Genomic DNA, 17,014 nt, shown 5'->3' with positions numbered 1-17,014 from the left:
GCGCTAAAGTAAACCTCAAGTGAACCGTTTTGTCTGATTTTCCCATCAAAATAATGAAACGTGATCCGGTTTCGCTGCGCTGTGCCAGGTCGGAGCGTCCAGGGTCCACAACATGTCAGGGCCGGCTTCAAAGACTTGTGGCCCTCGTGCACTTCGCCTGCCCGGGCCTCGCCGGCTGGCCGGCTGACTGGATGACATTCCTGTTTTTTTTTTTTTTACAAGGAGGATGGAAGCTGGAGAAAAGAGATGACTCGGGAACTAATTGCCGAACAAAACGACGCAGGTAAACCCGAGTCAAAGACTGGAACATCTTGGACCAGAAGGTTCTGATGGTGGCAGACGGTGCTCGAGGTGTCAAGAGGGGAACAAATGACTTGTGCTTGTGTGAAATGTGGTCTTCATTTTGAGGAACGTCACCACGAACAGCAACACTGGTATGAGCTAAGAGCAGTTGTCACAACACAGGGACCAATTTGTTTACGGCGATTACGCCGAGCAGCGCTGCCGACTGGGAGAGTCGCTACGGCTACTCACCATACCTTATTAGCCGTTGTGGAGTGAGCCCAACTACTCAAAGAATTTAACCTGCTTTACCTGATGTTCTAGCAACATTAAGGCGGTATGAAAAAAAGCTGTAAATACAACACTGACATATTGTCATTTTTGGACAATATATTACATAACAGTATATTTACATAACCGGCAACTCAAGTCTAAAATGTATTCTTCTTTTAGCTCTGTTTTGGTCTCTACCAGGCTGCAACCTCCGGTTCTGAAAAGTGAAGCCTTAAACGTGCTTTCTCTCTACCGGCGGCTCCTCTGGTTGTATAGAAGTCTATGAAAAAATGACTCTATTTCTCTCTTGATTTATTCCCTCAGTAAACACTGTAAACATGCTTTAGGGCGGGGCTTACTGTGATTGATTCACAGTGTGTTTTCAGTTCATGATTAAGTACATTTTAACATTTTAGTTGCCTAAAGATGTCTTATTCAGCATTCAGTTGTACTTAGCTCCACCCTCCTGTGTCACAAACATCACTTTGACTTCAGCTGAACATTTGAATATTACTGTTTGCTATTAACACATCATCTGTCACTATTTGCACATGTTCCGGCGGTAAACTCCATCCATTTGTTGCTCGGACCACGTTCAAACAAGAATTATCCACCATGAGCGATCGCTGATAAAAAAAAACACAACACACACACACACACACACACACACACCAACAGCTTGTTGGTCTCAGAGAGGACAGACGGATGAAGTGCGATGCACGGCAGAGTGCTCATTTGCAGCGCTGGGTGGCCTGCGGCCTGCGGCATCACCACTGTCCCTCTCATTTGGAAGTGCCTGGAATGGTGTGGGTGGTTGAGTGTGCATCCCTGCGTGTGTGTGCAATTGTGTGTGTGTATGTGTGTGTGTGTGTGTGTGTGTGTGTGTGTGTATGTGTGTGTGCGCGCGGTGGACAAATAAAAGGAGATCAGGGTAATCGGAGTTGACGCGGTCGAGATGCACGCGAGGAGACTGTTCTGAGGAGATAAAGGATGCAGATCCAGGCCTGGACCTGATTGTCAGTTTCTTGTAATCACTCTCATACCGTAAAGACTGAAAGACCGAATGACTGGCACGCAGACAAATGGCAAAGGACAAGCCGCGTATAGAACGCAAGTGTTCCCCTTTTAAATCTGTTTGTGATATGAAGATACGTATCGCTTTACATTCCTCGGGTCATCAAATTTGGCAGCCTGCAATCACCGGCGGGTTACTGGCAGACCATCTCCAAAAATAGAGGAGCGAAAGATGGCAGGGTGACTCTGTGGTCAAAGGAGCCGCCGACGTTCAACCGGGGGATGTGGGTTCCAGTCCCATTTACTGCCTGCGAGCTTGAACCCCTGCACTGAGGAGCCCTTGAGCAACGCACCGAAACCGGAGCGCAGAGGATTTCTAGGACATTTGGCGGAACGGCGTGCTTTTGTGGCCGCGTGGCATTCGCGTGCGAGTTGTTAAAAGATTGCCAGCTGCACCGGTTCACCTGCCGGGCCCAGCGAGCGGTCGCAATGGCTACCACATGTTTTTAGTAGCCAAAAGACACGCCGATGAATTGACATCCACAAAATGGCCCTCATATCACCAGAACGGACAACGCCATCTCTCTATAAAGCCTTGTGACATCTGCTGTGGGACCACGATCCTGTTTCACAGCTCATGGGGAACCAGACAGGAGCTGGAAGAGGACAGCGGTCCGCCCGCGGAGACGGAGAGGAATCTGGAAAGGGGGAACTTCAGGAAACTTGAGAGCAGTCGCTGAAATCCCTGATGCTGATGTCGGGCCTTTATGAACGTGCACACTGTACGCGGTCATGCCGTAGACATTATTATTCCCAAAGAAAGATTTTAATAGGATGATCTTTGGGACATTCTTGTGTTGCTTGTCCACGCACACACACACGCACTCACACACACACATAAATGAAGCGATCTAAAGCTGAGAGTTGTCGGGAACGTGGAGGAATGCAGATGTCAACATCTCCAACTGGCCGCAAATTGGCAGTTGTGACACGACTGAGGTTACGGCTGTCCCTCACACACCCTCCCCCTCTCCTCTCCTCCTCCTTCTCCTCCTCCTCTTCATCTTCATCTTCATCTCCTTCCCTCTCTATGTCCAAAGTGAGAAATACAAAACAAGCAGACGATTGTTCGTCCGCGTCACTCTTTAACTATTTGTCCGAAAAACTACACGATAAAGAAAAGATAAAGAAAAGAAAAAGGGCGTTTCACTTATTTTTGCCATCCGATTAGAGGTTGAAGGACAATTCATACACACTCCGTATTAATTATTCCGACGAGGGTCTCAAAAACGCGCTGAGGTTCAAGCGAGGATACGAGTGTCGAAGTCTGTCGGGGGTGAAGAGCCATCCGTCTCACGAGGCCTCTCTGCATCTGTCATTCGTAAGTATAAAAAAAACATTTAAATAAAAACTGCCTCTGGACATTTATGGAGGAATTTGGAAGAAAAAGAAAAGATGCTGTAGAAGAGAAGGAGGGAGGAGGGAGGAGAGATGAAAAAGAGAAAGAAAGTATCATGGGCTGAAATAAGACGGTGTCTAACACGCACTGAGGACTTTGATGATCAGCGGCTTTGAGAGGCAGCGGAGGAAAAAAGAAAGAAAAACGGGGGGGAGGCGATGAAAAGAGACAGTGAATGAGAGACAGAGACGTGGGGGAAACCATAATGGAGGAAGAAGTGATTTTACTTTGCCCTCATCCTAAAAATGCGCACGACCCGAAAGGCGAACGCGATATGAATGTTAATCATCATTCATAATCCATATTCTCTGAGGCGGACGCGTGATTCATTTTGTCACCGGCCGCACGGGCGATATGTGGAACTCCCCCGGTCACGCCATGAGAACCAACACTCAATTGGAACCAGGAGGGAAAAAGACACAACAGGGAACGGGGAGAGCGACGTCTGTCAGCGGAGGATCCACGTGGAACAACTCCAGGCCCGGAGATTTATTTGGACTGTGTCAACAAACGGCTTCTTTTTTTTCTTTTTTTTACCCTCAGTGACTTTTTGTAAGGGAAAGAATTGGCAGTCGGGGTGTGTACAGGGTACTTTATGATTGTGACGACATCAGAAGATAGAACTCTCGCTCGGGTCTATCCAAACCAGAGCTACACATCTATTCGGGTTTTATTCCTCATTAAGGTGCATTTGACTATAAAATGACAGAAAGCGAAGGAATTTCGGAGACATGGGCTCGGGCCAGTGAATGATTCATCGGTTATGGAATATTTATAGCTACGTTTTTTATTAAAATGTCATCGAGAATCATTCGCCGGTTGAGAGTGAGTCCTTCAAATCATACAGAGGGAACGGGTCCTCCTCAGGGACTGTTTCTACGGCAGCCCGGAGCGGACAAAATCAAATGCTGGTTCTGGATAGAGGCCTTCATGTATTTCTGTTATCTGAAGGCCACCGTAGTTCTCCGAAGCGTATAAAAAAAAGGGACACCGCTCCTTCAAGTAGTACATGTAGCTGATAGTACTTTCAAGGCTATGACTTAAAGGGCCAGTGTGCAGGATTTAGTGCCATCTGGCTGCGAAACTTTGCGGAAACTTCTGCCGTGTGCTGAGCGCGTCGATGTTTGGTTTGTCCATTCCAAAATATGACCATGTGTTTTGTTCTGTTACCTTAGTATGCAAATAAACGTAACCAGGTCAAAGAATTAAGCAGCATTTAAATGGAAATACTTGAGCTCATTACTGTTGAGTATGTGTTTGTACAAAGTCTACAAACTGTAAAGAAAAGCCATGTGTATGTGTATTTATGTATATTATACGTAGCGGGGTCCGTCTCACACACAGAAACGGTTTGTGATGACTGGTCTTCTTCTGCTGGGCTCCTTCAGCAGATTGTCAAACAAGTCAGTCTCAGTCTTATAAAATCAACTCCCTCCACTGATTTCTGCAGTATGAAGCCCTGCGTGTAGAATATTTCACCTCATCACTCTCTAAATTCATTTAGAGAGCTTGGCGGAGCGGCTGCTGAAAAAGCTTTGCGACAGCTCGTGTAAAATATTGCCGCAGAGGGCCTCGGGAGGTCGCAGAACTCATCAAGTTTCAAATTCCACTGGTATTCGCTCAAATGAAATGACTTGTTAAGGTGGATGTTTTGGTTTGCAGGCAGACGTAGCTCGATGTGCCAACATAGATGCACACACACACACAGAGAGAGACGGCGCACATGTAAACCATCAAATGTCAGCAGCCACTCTAAACCGTGACAGTCAGGCATGTCTGCATAATTAAAATAAGTGACTCGATTGCAGCCGATAGTAAAAAACCGCACAGTTAAATTAAAAATAGATGAGGAGGAGCATCATGGGTAATGGAGGACAACCCGGTACACCAGTTCATTACATGGGTTTAAATCATGTACGTCTCACACGGTGTAAAAAAAAGTAAAAGCATGTACGCTAAACAAGGGTAAGAGTGAGCCATAAATTCAGCAATCTGACGTTATGCAGCAACATTGAACTAAAGTGTTACAACATTAGCCACCATAAGCTCTTGCTCAGGTCAGTTTGAATCAAGCACGGGAATGGCGGACTCCGCCATCTCCCGATTTAAACACTACATAGATAATTGCCCTTTCGTTAAGCCCCCAGCCACTGCAGATCACAGAGTTAAAGTGAACAATGAAAATAAAGTTACGCCACCATTAGTAGCAAGCGCAGCATATAGATAGCATGCTAATGCTAGTTAATGATGAACGTTTTGGGGGTCTACCAGGAAAGTGGATCCTTTAGTGCTCGGACAAAAAAAAGTCAACCGCACCTCCAGGACAACAGAAATGTTCAAAGAAAGCGTCTGGTTCCGCTTCCTTCAGGAATTATTTTTTGGGAGGGAAGCAGTTATTTTGCTACGGCATCATGGGACAGAAACATAACTTGCGTGTCTCAAATGCAAAAAGACACATGGCCACACATGTGCAGCGTAAACACTGTACAGTTGACTGATGACTTAATCGGTCTCAAAAGACGGAGAACTTCATTCCACATAAAGCGAGCAGGCATTTGTTTTTATCAATATGCTCGGAGGAGCCTCACACACACGCGCACACACACACACTCACACACACACACACACACACACACACATGCACATTCTCTTCAAATGAAGGTTTAACATGGGAGACATGGCTAGGAGAGTGAGTGAGATGATGGTCGTAATGTCAGAGACGGTCTGTCCCACATGGTTCCCATAAGTGTGTGTCTTATTGTACTTGTGTGTGTGTGTGTGTGTGTGTGTGTGTGTGTTGCATTAGCGGGATGTGACTTTGAATCAGCATCATCTTTCAGAACGGATGAAGTTTTGGGGGGTCGTGGGGAGCAATGGTAGGGGGGGTGCCGTTGCAGTAGATATTTAGACGCCAACACACACATCCTAACCCACCCCCAGACACACACACACACAGCAGTCAAGTACATCTTGATCGCGCTGTCAGCGATCAGCGGCAGCACCCTCATCTCCCCGTCCCAGTCCATATTTCACTCTCACCCTGTCCAACAGCACACACACACTCACACACACACACATATATATTCATCCACAAACATGCACGCACACACACACCGGGTCACATGTTACAGTGATCTGCCCCCACTGATGATCTGTCTGAGCTCAGTGGTGGATCACAGTAAACACGCACGTCATTAATAAGTAGATAAACATGAGCGAAGGCTTAACATGGTGACGCGAGACATGGGAACACATCATATATTTCTGTATGTTAGTGTTTATACACATAAAGTCACTTATGGAGACAGAAACTTATGTGTGGATGTGTTTTTTTAATCACAAACAAAAGATGAGGAGAGTTAGCATACGCAGCAAGATACTATAATAATATATAATAACTATCCTCAGTAGAAAACATAAGGAAATGAAAGATAGGTGAACATATTCAAAAGTAAAGTAATCTAGAGATGAGAACTGCCTGCGGAGAGTTGCTGATGCGGCTCTTTGTTTTTGCTATCAATTTATTAGCCGCCGAGTTGCAATCTGCACAGCAATCCGCTAAAATACTAAATAAAGTGGCCACCAAAGCATGTGCTGACTAATGCTGATTAGTAATTTTTTCAGGAAGCCAAATACACATGTGTTCATTAGAACCGCAGCAGACACCAGTTGGTGTCAATAAACTCAATAAGCACAGATAATATTTGACCGGATGGTCAAAATCTAAAGCTACACTTGGATTGAATGCTCTCCCGTGTGTGTGAGCTTTCTCTACTTGGATAATGATCCCAATTATAATAGGGGAGACCTGAAAAAAATGAAGTTTAATCATGCGTTTAAGTATGTTAATGTTTCATTTTGCGTGATACTAAATGCCTCCTCCGGTGCGGCCCACTCTGACCTCTCACCCTGCAGTTCAACAGAGAAAAGAATCCTCCAAGTCAAAGTTAATTAGCAAGCTAACCTTTTCCTCCGCCACATATTTCCGAAGCCGCGTTGAGCCGCGTGTGCGCCGGAGCTCCACGTCGGGCTGGTGTTGACCTACTCCCGCGTCAGGCCCCCATAATTAAGTGAATTATCTCAGCAAGGACAGTGGCATACATTCCCAGTGGCGGGTGGAAGGCTGAAGGAGCCGCCCTGACAAAATGTCCTCTCTGTACGTAGATAATGAGGCAGGGCCGTGACAGGTGGGCCCTGATTAGGAGGGAAGGTCCAGCGTTGGGCGCGGAGGTACAGCGCTCACATACACATACACACACACACACACACACACACTCGCACTGTCCCATCGCGGTAAACACACTCATCAGCGGTGGGGCTGTCCCCGGAGAGAGGGAGAGCGTGTTTGACATCGTTAATTGGCTTTTTCAATGCAAGGAGTCAGGGAGATGAAAAGCTTTATCAAGCTGAAATAATTAATTTTGCCCTCGCCACCCCAAATTCGCTGACACTTCACTTTTCTCAGAAAATGAAGAAGGGGAGAATTCCAATTCAATCCCTCTATTAGCTTTTTTTTTCCCTGCCCGCACTCGAAGAGAAGTATTAACCAAGGTAACGTGCGTTTTGTATTAGAATACAATTAAAGGGAGATCTAATTAACTTGAACCTGTATGGAGGGGGAAAAGGTTAGCTTTATCTCAACCACTTACAAAGGCCATAGATTAGAGGGCCGCACTATGTGCCCAGTGCACCGGCGTATTATTTCCAATTAATTCCAAATTACTGTGAAAACGACGGGGGTTCGACAATATGCCATCAGAAGGACTAGAACTTGAATCACTTTGCCTATCTAACGCAGCTCTGGTTGGATAATTAGTTTAATTAGGCTCTTTGAAAGGCACCCGCATGTCGAAGTGGTGAAAGTTTAAACTCCACCATTTGAGTTTGACAATGTGGCCAAAGAAGGAGGTTGGATTGGAGCACATTGTGTTTGAAATGGCAGCCGAGCGCGTGCCCATAAAGATCCTTATCATTATCATTAGACTAAAGTACGTTAAATGACACTGATTCGCCCTTCTTTACTACTTTAGCTACCAGGGATCGGGGCTGGAGTCTAACATCGTCCCCGAGGACAAGAGACAATTTCCCTGAAAATGCTGCATAGTGGAAAAACTAATCAGAGTTGAAATCGGCAGGAGGAGAGAGCTAGTTAGCGTTAGCTGATAGCAGCCATGTGTACCCGAGCTAACAGCTAACGTACAGAGGTTGCATTGAGCCACACACACCGTGTTGCGTTCGAGCTCTATTCGATAAAAAAAAAAGGTCAATTATAACCGTATCATGCTGTAATGTTGTACACTTGAGACAGACCATCAGGGGTTAATAATAAAGAAGAAACTACAAAAAAGAAACTGTATGCAAACGGTAATAACAATGTGGTATTTATTGAGAAATGTGGTATTTGTACTAAAGCATTTGTGGTGTTTTGACATCACAAATGCTTTAGTACCTGCCATCTTCTAGGTATGAAGATGGCAGTTACTTGCAGTTACTTGTCAAACAGTCCCAAATAAACCGCAGCAAATATGATAATGTTGCACATCAAAGATATTAGCATGAAAGTCATAATGGAGGAGCATAGCACCAATTTCCTTTGCTTGTAGAAATTATTTATTAGAATTGGTATTCAAGACAAGACCACTTCTGAGTGATTCTCTCAGTGAAATACAGTTATAGTTTTTAAATTATATTCCGTGTCGCCTCCCCCTCCTCTAATGTTTAATAACAACAATAATAATAATCATAACACCAGCTCTCGCAGGCTCCCTTTGTGTATTTTCTCCTCCCGGAGCAATTTGAAGAATATGAAGAGACTGAATAATAGAGTCAACTATTGGCGCGCACACACACACACACACACAAACAGAGTATTCTCCGAGCCTTCTGGTGGCAGAACAGCGAGGGTTCTGCTTCACTTCCCATGTGGAGAAGCTACATATTAAACCAAATTCATGTGTGTTTTGTGTGTGTGTGTGTGTGTGTCCCTCGTCTTCAGCACATCTTTAGGCTACTGCCTCGCCTCAGTAGGCTCTCACACGTACACAATATTTAACCCTCTCGTTCATCACACGCCTGCGCCGTTGTTGTTTTTGGTCTCCTCTGCGGTCGCTGTATTTAAGCTAATATTCTTCGGCGACGATTAATATACGTAAAGCGGAAACCGCTGCTTTGACCCCCGTGTTATTTGATTAAAGTGTCATCAATTATTCATGCCGCGAGAAGCAACGGCAATTAGGATAACTGTGGCGAGCTTGTATGCCGTCGTCCCCCGTGGTAAACGTAAACGACTGGATATTATTTATCAGTACTTGTGCGGGTGGTTTATTACTTTTAAACCACGCGACGGCACTGCAGCGGTTTTAATTAAGAGTAATTGTTTCTTTTATGGACGCGTTAAGGAAAAGCTCATTAAATATAATGCCTGCCGACTTCTCCCACAAGAGCACAGGCGCCGGTTTATCCTCGGCGGGGGTTGGTACTTCCGTAGTTATGCTTCATCGTGCGTCAAAGTTTCACAAGTCAAACACCTGAGACTGGGAATGCAAAGCTGGTATTTAGTCATTTAGATATTGTATCTACACTCTCCCAACAAAATAAAAGTGTTTTTCCTTCGTTCAAACTCGGTATTAGCGTTTTTCACTTTGATAACCCAGGGAACGCTGACTCATGCGTCCGCATCCAAAACGGTTGCCCACGTCAGGAAGTACGACCGCAGTCTTCTACTGTTGCAGCTCCAATGGAGCCGGCCGCGGGTTAAGTGCATTGTTGGTCCAACCTTGACAGAAATTGTTAACAGAGGAAAGAGGAGTTGCCAACAAGGGATTCAACCTGGAGACCGTCCACAGAGCAGCCCCCCCCCCCCAGTTACTGCCACCCCTACTTGAATTGAAATGGAGTGGAGGTCCTGGCTCCTCTGAGCCACACGAGCCTGCACTGATTCAGCTCCCAGTCAGTCTCTGTAATCTTTTAACGTGTTACTAAACCGCTCCTTACATGTGCTCAGCATTTGCTTTGAAATATTTATGTGCAAATGTGGAAACTGTTTGCTCCGTTTTTTTTTTTTTCAAAACCTCTCAGAGGGGGGAAGCTGATGTTTTTCAAAAAAGAAGAAATGGGCCACGTCCGCATCGCAAAAAATAGTGCCTCCAACAAGAAAACCCCTCTTAAAAGATGTAAAAAATAAAAATGGAACAATTAAAATTAAGTTTCATGCCGTGGCGTCACACAACGTTGTTTCAAGAGAGTCAAAATGATTCAGATTCCCATTGCGGCCCAGGTAGGAGCTTCAAAGTTTCATGTGGCTTCTGCTGCATGAACTGCAGCTGGGGACCAAGACTCAACACAGGGTCATATCTTTATGTCTATAATTAGGAGATGAGAACTGTCAATCAAGTGTTGCCTCTTTATCTCCGATAATTAAGAAATAGAACTAGACTTAGATGAGAAGATCGATACTGCTCTGACGTTTGCGCAGTCGTTGTGGAGCTAGCCGGGAGATCATTAGCTTAGCTTAGCATAAAGACTGGAGGCGGCGACCAGGATCGCTCCCAAATGGCAAACTATTATTTTTAAAAGGTATTATTCTACATGTTGGTATACGCACATTTGCTCTCCAGCCAAGAGTTGGATAAGAAGAGTGCTAATTCTTAGCGGGTGATTATCTTAGCTTAGCATAAAGAAGGCAGACAGGGGAAATAGCTGAAGGGAGTGTTGTGCGCCAGACTCATATTCATAAAAATACTAAACGAGTGTGACTTGTATCCATTCCTTTGACAAACTCGGCCAGAAAATGAAGCATATTTCCCCATATGTCCCATTAAGTAGATCCATACAGGTCCGTTGTGCTCGTGAGTCGCTCTATCGGCAACAGAAAAGAACAGTTGGTCGGGTTCATATCGGTACAATCTATCTTTTCAAGTTACAGCTTGCAGGAAATAGCCACATCCTCTGAGGGCTCCGTGTCCACGCTGGCCTGACGGCCGCTAATTAAAAACGAAGAAATAATTACTGTCTTAAGGGTGATGGAGGAGACACCGGGGACTCCCAAAGCAGAAATGTGGGAGTCCAGTGGGATGGAGAAGTCTCACTGGGAGCCAATGGGTCCACCGGGAATTCCTCCATTGTCGTTCAGTCAGCACCCAACGGGATCCACACACATCTATTTACTACTTCATCTCTCTATTTTTAAACACTGTAAATGTACAAACTGGAACTCACAAATCGCACATTCATAACAACACGAACGCCAGCGGAGTCCCAAGGGCCGTAACGCCAGCAGGCCGGGGTTGTGTGCGCGCGAGTGCCGAAAGCAAAATGCGATGGATCGGCGTCTGGGCGGTGTTGTCTGGAGGAGCGGTTGTTGTCCTCATCAGCAGATTTGAATTGGCAGTGCAGTGTAGCATGGAGGCCGTAATCCCTCCGCAGACCCGCCATATACATTTATTACCCCGCTGCAGAAGCACACATGAAACTGAGTTTAGAGTCTTGTTTTTTTTGTGCGAAACTGTGAACAAGCGGAGGACAAAGGACGGAAATAGACTTTCTTTATTTTTTTATGAGAATGGAGCAGATGAAAGCCCTTCTCGCCATCCATCTTATTCGTCAGACACCCGACTCGCCCCTTTCGCCCTTTCAGCGGCGGCCCTCGGCACCCGCCTCTCATCTCCCCGCGTCGAACGAATCCGTCCGACACTGACAAATGAAATCAACGGGCCAATGACGGACCCCGCACTGCTGTTCTGCGTTTAGTGAAACCGTGTTGTTTGGATGTCTCTTTAAAGCATTTCTGACTTTTTTTGTCCATGTGTTGTATTTATTTTCAGCGGAATATAAATTGCGCGTCTTTTTTTCCCCCAATAAGGTTTACAAGCAGCTGCTTTTGGCCTGGAGGGCCCTCAAGCTTGAAGTTGAGCATGACAGAGGGGTCTGTGCACAGACTGTGCAAGGCATGGGAATGTGTGTGTGTGTGTGTGTGTGTGTGTGTGTGTGTGTGTGTGTGAAACAGAAGTACAGACTATGAGCGAGTGAGTAATGTATAATCTGCAGAAGAGCACGGTCTAGTGGCGTGATCGGAGCACGGCAGCGCCGGGCTCAGCGGGAGCAGACTGCCTCGCGGTCTTTTGTCTGTCGCTGCTTCGCCCCAGCAGCCGGCCTTTTCTCACACACACACACACACACATCTTCAAGAGCAGGCTGTCTTTTCACAGCAACAACAAACGCTCTCCTTGCGACATGCCACTACATGGGAGATGCCGCAAATAGCCGGCCCGGTTTTGAGGAAAACAGTTTTTTTTGCTGCGGGGACACGGTCACGGCAGCGGGCGTGGATTGTGCGAGGTTTCTTTCCAGAAGGAAGAACCGCGGCAGACGCTGTAAACTGCCATCCTTTGTTTTGGGCTCTTGGTATGATAAATTCATTTTGGCATCATGTTTCCGTCACAGTTCCTTGCTCTCTTTTTAAAAGTGTGTTCGGTGTGCAGGCATTGCGGGTCCCTCTCTTTAAAGAGTTGTGTAGAATCCGTTACACCGTCATGAATCCTCGTTGACCTCAGCCAGAGGGACAGGGTTAGTCCTCAATAGGCCCTCCGAACAATGGCTAACAATAGGACCAACTGGCCTGCCCGGTTTGCATCCACAATAACAGACCACCAGCGTCCCACCGGCCGTGACTCACTATTTTGAGCTACACCTTTTGCCACTGTGTATTTTTGGGGTCAATCACGGTGCACGGCTTTGTTTTGCCTTTGTGTTGCCTGTCTATTTGTTTTCATATAACTATTTATATTTCAGTCTGCTTCGTCATGTTTAAAACATATACGACCACTTGTAAAAACCACAAGTACTACACTACCAGGGTACATGTGTCCCGGTAATTAATAAAGCTCATTTATATTAAGAGGTAAACAACCACTAAAATAACTGAATAGTCATTCTACATGCCCGTATGGCTTGTTACCGGGCTATGTGTAACTTTCATTGAGCTCATGTTTCCTCTTCAACTTAAAATAATTAATAAAATGGTCTGTCAGGTCAGTTTTTTAGAAGATTTTTTCGATACTTTCAATTTTCCACAACCTGCTCATGTCACTTCGCTCCAAGCCCTGTTGTTCTTAAAAAGCAAATATGTAGTTAACATTTTTTAATAAGGGTCGATATTTTTCTCACTAAAAGATGAGTACATCGAGCTTCTGTTGGGAGACTATTTTCAGCTGCGGATTAATCCACATTTGGGGCTCTGGTGAGTATTTACAGCAAAATAAACCCCAGTGTGTGTGTGTGTGTGTTCATGGTAATGCAGTTACCACGGGCAATGTGGTTTAGCTGATGTGTTTTTAATCGAAGGAAGACAATATTTTATTTGTTAGCGTTGGCTGCACAGACATTTTCTTTTGTTTTGTTGAATTTGTTTATTTAATCAGTGCATAACAAAAAAAATTTTCTTCTTACAATAATTGTTATTCTAGTTGCTTTCCATTGTTGGCCTCGGCTCGTTCTCCCACCAGCTTTATTTGCCAAAATCAACAATCCTCCAATTATCTCAGACAGAGCGCCGTCTGCCTCCTTCCAGAGGGTCTTTAAGGCATACAGCCGGTCATATGAAAGCAATGGGGACTCTCTCATGACACCCTTTGCTAAATGTATAGTACACAAAGTACACCGGTGCAGCTGTTGAGAAACATCGAGAACATTTTCACCTCATTTATTAATCCTGGCTCTTCTCCTATCTGTGCACGTAAAATGTGACACTTTGTACGCAGCATTCACACTTCTACGGAGAGCAAATCTATTGTCTTTTATTGTGTCTTCCCATTGACTTTGTACACAGATGTTACTACTACCACAGACTACTTTGTTTGAGTCATGTAAAATACTTTAAAATAGCTGCTGTCAAATATGTGCATTCTCTGTCGTTAGAGGATACGAGATCACATTTGAAGACGAGAAGACGGTGGTTTGATATCAGTTGAGCTCACACGGGGAGACACAAAAGCTTCCTAATTTCCCTCCCGGTGCAAGCGGGCCCGGGCCTCGGCCAATCTGCGGGACCGGTGGGATCCCGAGGGACCCGCCAGCCACCAGCTGACCGACCAAGCGGCCTGTTCACAGGCGCAATTAGAGGGTCTTTGTTTCACCCGGAGTGGCTCTTTGTGCCGCGGTGTCGCCTGGTGGTGGAGGGGGGAGGGGGGCATCATCAGTCACTGGCTGAATGGTCCAAGTGAGGGGAGAGAGATCTCACACACACACACACACAGGTTTGGAGGTTTGTGAGGGATCTGATGGCACCCTGCGGTGCTTCAATAGGCAGCTCCCCTTTGCTCCTCTTCGGTATAAGCGGGTGCTAATGTCATTGTGGGTGACGGCTTATCGGACGATTCCTGGCTGTCACTTTCCGGCCGAGTACAAACAGAATTTGTCGGATTTAGAGAGCTAATTATGCACTTAACCAGAACTTTGATCTTGATCTTTGTCTCGCCAGAGTTCCCATCCTTGAAATGACATACTTGTGCAAAACGCTTTGACGCTCCCCCCCTCCACCCAAAATAAAACATGGCCTACGCCAACGCTGTTTAGGAGGAAGACCTCGTTCCCGTGTTGAGTCACCAAAGGGCACGGCGCCGTGGTCGCACCGCTCCTTAATTTACAGGAATAGAAGAAGAAGAAGAAAAAAAAAAAACCTGAGGGAGCTGCGTGTGAGAGCAAGACATCAGACATGGAGTGTAGCAGGCAGACAGATAACAATATCTTTGTTTCAGAGGCCCGGGGTCCGCAAATTGGAGAACGGAGCCCCTCATTGAGACGCTGTCACCCGCTGCCGGTTTTGTTTACACAGTGCTCCATTTGATTGAAGATCTCTTTTCTTTGCGAAATTTGCTTGCTCGCCTTTTTGTTTGTCCGGCAAGCAGCGCCAACGGTACGTTGAAGGGGAACATAACGATTTGCTGCGTTCCTCTCAGAACCGTCGTAAATGCCCGTCGCAATGTGGTGTGAGACGAGCCGAGAAAAGGTCTCGAGTTGGACTGTCCGCGATCTTCAGAATGCATGGTGAATTACGCCTTGCGCTTTTAAACGAGTCCCCGGATGAACGTAATATCCTCTGTTGCTCGAATTAAAACTCGAAAAAGAAGTCACCCCCTGAAACGCTGATGGTCAAATATATTCCAGACTGTCAAGAGTTCCCGTGATGTCTCCAGCCATGTACATCAGACGTCACAGATGTCAGTTCAGAGCGGTCATGATAAGCACAACCCCCCACCATTACAACCCTTCTCTCTTTTATTATAATTGTACTTTACACGGGGCCAGGTCTGGATTGTGCCACGGTTGACATCATTTGAGTTCCCCTCCCAGGAGCTCTGAAAGTGCTCCATTAGAGTTATTGCTGGTGGGGCGCCGAGCCAACGGCAGCAGCCTGTCCCTGTTACCAGACTCACCTGCTGAGCGTAATCTGTCTCCGTTCAGATTTAAGCCAAGTTTAGATTTACACGTGGAGTTCGTTGAGCGTCTTTGTGTGGACGGTGAAAGTGTGGATACAGAATCGAGAGCGCCGCTGAACACGGTTCTCTAATCTCATAATGCGCCGGTCTGTGTTATGGCTGCACGTTCTCGATGAAGAGGCGCAAAATTTGACGACGTGCCAAAAGCCATTACGGCCTCTGGAAAAAAAGGGCCACCAAAGCGCGCCGAGGCCCTTCGCCAAGGCGTGGATTCAAAATCGAGCCGAGAATAGAACGGGGCAGTGAATCAACGGGAATGCTTTTTTCTTCTTTTTTTTTAGGTTCTGGTCCGCATATTATACTGGGACGTGTTGTTTTTCTCAAGATGGAGGACTTGCAGGGGAGAGGAAGAGAGGGAGGAGTGTGTGTGTGTGTGTGTGTGTGTGTGTGTGTGTGTGTGTGTGTGTGTGTGTGTGTGTGTGTGTGTGCATATAAGAAGAAGAAGAAGAAAGGGAGGTGGAGGGCAGGCGGGCGAGCAGGACAGTGACATTCACGCGTTGCGACATGGCGACACTGACAAGGTGTCCTCCCCGCCGCTCGGCCAAGCTGTTATCACAGTCGGCCGCCGTTTCCAGGTCGCAACCCTCAGCGGCACCGGCATTATTGGGTCGCGGCTTGGTGCCACAACCCAACCCCGGCGATGCCATTGTCCGGCGGTGAAGCGTGGCTTTGAGATACTGAAAAAACACAAACACACACACACACAGGCTCACTGATCCACCCTGGCAACCTCCCTAGCAACCATCTGTCCTGCTTTGCCATGCTCTGGCTTGGGCACAGCTAGCGACGGGCATGCCGTGACACGTCTGAGTTAATGGGACAAAACGGAGGCGAGCAAGAGGACAAAGGGACTCGCGGGATAAAAGAGTGCCGCCGGCAGAGAGAAAGACGATGAGAGGAACGAGTGGAGAGGAACGAGTGGAGAGGAACGAGAAACGCGGTTCTGCTTCAAAGCCCATCGAGAGAAAAACTTATCTTGGGCCTTTCAAAAAAACCTGGAATCTTGGATAATGTTAGTTTGTACATTATTTATATCTCTTATAGTCTTAAGATACATGATAACACATCAATACACCATTAATAACAAATGGCATAAAAAACCCAAGGTGTACAATGTAATCTATCATATCGACCCACATTTGGACCCTTTCACTGTAAATGAACTGTTGGACGGTATCTCTCTGCAGCACCCTCACTTTCATCTTACCTAATCAGTTATATCTGTCATTGCATCGCCCGCTATTACCATGACAACCGACAACAAACCTGTTGCCGACAAAGACGTGCATAAGCCTTTTTTTCTCTTCTTCTTCTTCTACTTCTGAAGACACATAGAAGGCACATTTTTTTCTGCTGAATGAGTGTCACGTTCGGGCGACATTGAGCGGCGCTCTAAAAGGAAATTAGCAATTCGGAAACACAGAATCTGACGGATTCCGATTTCTTGGGTCAGTTTGCATTGTGATTTTACAACTCGGGTGGGTTTGGGGGG

Source organism: Cyclopterus lumpus, chromosome 2 (genome assembly GCF_009769545.1).
Source record: "Cyclopterus lumpus isolate fCycLum1 chromosome 2, fCycLum1.pri, whole genome shotgun sequence".
Taxonomy (NCBI): domain Eukaryota; kingdom Metazoa; phylum Chordata; class Actinopteri; order Perciformes; family Cyclopteridae; genus Cyclopterus; species Cyclopterus lumpus.
The sequence above is the reverse complement of the archived record's forward strand: the minus strand, read 5'-3'. Positions refer to the sequence as shown.